The sequence below is a fragment of the Eschrichtius robustus genome, chromosome 8, assembly GCF_028021215.1.
Source record: "Eschrichtius robustus isolate mEscRob2 chromosome 8, mEscRob2.pri, whole genome shotgun sequence".
NCBI lineage: Eukaryota > Metazoa > Chordata > Mammalia > Artiodactyla > Eschrichtiidae > Eschrichtius > Eschrichtius robustus.
The window spans coordinates 12,122,689-12,125,653 of NC_090831.1; positions in this window are offsets into that span (position 1 = coordinate 12,122,689).

Genomic DNA, 2,965 nt, shown 5'->3' on the forward strand with positions numbered 1-2,965 from the left:
ACAAAACCCAGTGTTGATGACTTGTACTTGTCATCCCTTTGCCCTAGTTCCACCGTGGCAGCTGCTAGAAATCAGGAGTCCCTCCTCACTAGGAGAAGATGGAGGCAAAGCATGACTCTATTCCATGGCTTTGCCTTCCCGGCCACAAACAGATTCGTGGAAGTGGCCAAATTCACACCTACAACCTAATAGACTTAACTCAGTACCTGAACCCTCCTTTGCTTCTTGAAAAGGACCTGCTATTCTTCATGGTACCAGTTAGGGGGCAGCAGATATCCTGGCATCCCTTGCTGTCGAAAGGAAGCTTCCAATTTGGAGATCCTAAAGTTGCTGTGTAATGTATGACTATTTTACTTATGGAATATGGTCTGGCAGTTCCTTCCTGCAACAGCTGATGATCTTTGGGAGCCAAACCTCTCACCTATTAGAGTGCTTGTAATTCAACACTGAGCAAAGGTGAACCCAAGTGATAAACTACCCAAGTAACGAAGTGTGATTACTGCACTCTGCTTCGAGTCAGTTTCATCACTATCTAAATATTACAGAGCCCCAGCCCTCTCTTTCGGTCTATCATTCTGTCTGTCAAACACGCCTAAGTAAGCTTTATTTTGACTCCTTAAAATACCCTCAGGATGGGACTGCAAGTAAAGGGAGGAGTGGAGACATTTATAAAACGCTTCTGAAAGGCCCAAGTTTAAGAGGATGAAGTATAACTCGGCCCTGATAAAAACATTATTTTTTTCTGATGCATACACATTATGGAGATGCTCTTTTTTAACTTATGCAGAGAGAGCGGGCACCACTTCCCAGCTTGACAATTTTGTCTGTTCAAAACGTTTTAAAGAAACCATAGTATCTTGAGTCTGAGCTCTTGAGCATCTTCAAACCAATGTCTCCTTTTGACTTTAGTCACATGTCTTTTTCAGTTGTCAGAAGTTCCTTATCGGACATATAGGATGTGGGGAAACCGGGCCACAGAGAGGCGGACGGACTGGTAATGGTCAAGCCAGTGATATGGCCAAAACGTGCAGTCGGGGCTCACCAGGACCAGTCTGCCCAATGCCTTCTCATAGCACATTTGCCCATCTTTCCAGTGGTCTACACGGCAGGATCCAGAAAGGTCAGTTCAGTCAGCAAAGCCTTTTAGAGAAAGGAGAAGTAACACTACTAAGTAGCACTTACTCTCTGCCAGGCACGTTCTCCATGCCTTGCAGGCATTAACTCATTGATTCCTCACAAGGATCCTATGAAGGAGATACTAGTATTATCAGCATTCATTGGGAACTGAGCTAGCGATAGGTAATTTGTCTAGCATCCCGCGGCTCGAAAGTGTCGAATGCTGAATTTGAACCCAGTCTGTCTAGCTGCAGGGCCCACACACTTAACCACCACCCTTGAGCACAGCTTCCAATGGTGCTTTTCACATTTCAGATCCTTGGGGCGCAGAGCCTATGCCCTTGGTTACCACGAGGCCATGGGGAGCTGCATCCACCCAGATCCTTCTGGTCCTCTTTAGAATGAGCTGTCCTCTGCCGTCAGAGGCTGGAGTAAGCCAAGAGTTATTGGGATGCTGTGGTTCTAGAGACCACCTTCATCTGCATCTTAAGACCAGGAAGAGCTCTTTTGAGCAGGACCTTCCTCCTTGGGACAAGGACCCTTGGTCAGATCTGGCCTCTATGTGCCTCCATCTGAGAGCTTAGCTTTTCTATGGGAGTTTGGATTTGAAGGTTAGGGATGATGGCTCAGAGGAGGAAAGTGTGAAATGGTAATCGCTTTCATATGACACTTGAGAGATGTTATAATAAAGCTGAGTAAATTGGAACATGAGTTAGCCGGCCCTTTGCCTAATGATGTCACCCACTTTCTGCTTCCTCCAGCCTATGATTAATAAAAGGGGGATTATTACAGTAACTCACTCCTAGTGGGCAGTAGTGACTTCAGCACCAGCTGAGCAAACTGACTACATTTAGTCGTGCGTGTGCATGTGGGCATTTTTTTTTTTTCCCTGTGACTAACATGAAACTAACAGCATCTAATAAAACAAAAGCTCCTTGAAATTTGGGGAACTTACTGGGTGAACTCTTTTCTACAGGGAGCACCATTTTATTTATCCTCATTTCATACTCAAATGATGCAAAAGTACAGGATTGCCTTCGTGTTCCCATTCATTGAGTGATCACAAAATCACCCCTGGCCTGTTGGGAGAGAGGTGTTCTGAAGCTTTTTTCCTTCCCATACAATGGCTCTTCTTTCCTCTATCATTCGATATCGTCTTTAAAGAGGAACTCGATGAATATCAAAAAAAAGGGACAGTGGCCATAAGTTAATTTTTGAAAGTTTAAGGCTAGTTGTAGACTCCAGAGATTTCAGTGAAACTCTCCAAACACTGTGCTTAATTGTAGTTTGCTTTTCCAAGCCGATAAAGACTAACAGAAGTCCTGCCTGCCAAGGCACCTTTGCAAACTTGACCTTCCTAAAATTAGAGTGGGGCACCTGTAAATATTTACTAACCAAGCCAAGGCACTGCCAGAGCACACTGCCAGCGTCTATGAAAGTACACCGTGCCCAGAACAAGGGCACTCCCATTCTGCAGGCCTGGATGGGCCTTGGAGGTGCTCTGATAGAGGGGCAGAACCTTTGGACTCTTTCTATTAGCACACGAGGGAGGCAGCAATTCACTGATAAAAAGAAATACACACAGGATTGCCCCCAGCCTTTTCCGCGTCTTCCCTCCAAAGCTACAACTTGGGAGCAAGTAGTGGGGCATCTTTGTGGAGAGACGACACTGGATTAGGATCAAGATTTCTGCTTTTATCAGTCCGATGGCATCTATAGGCTAAGCCTATATGTCCTCAAGTCAGCAACATGGAACTTTTAACCCAAGGGCATCCAGGTGAGAACCACGATTACGACAATCTGTTATCCGTTCTCTTGTAAGTACTTTTCGTAGTCTTCTGGGGCAATA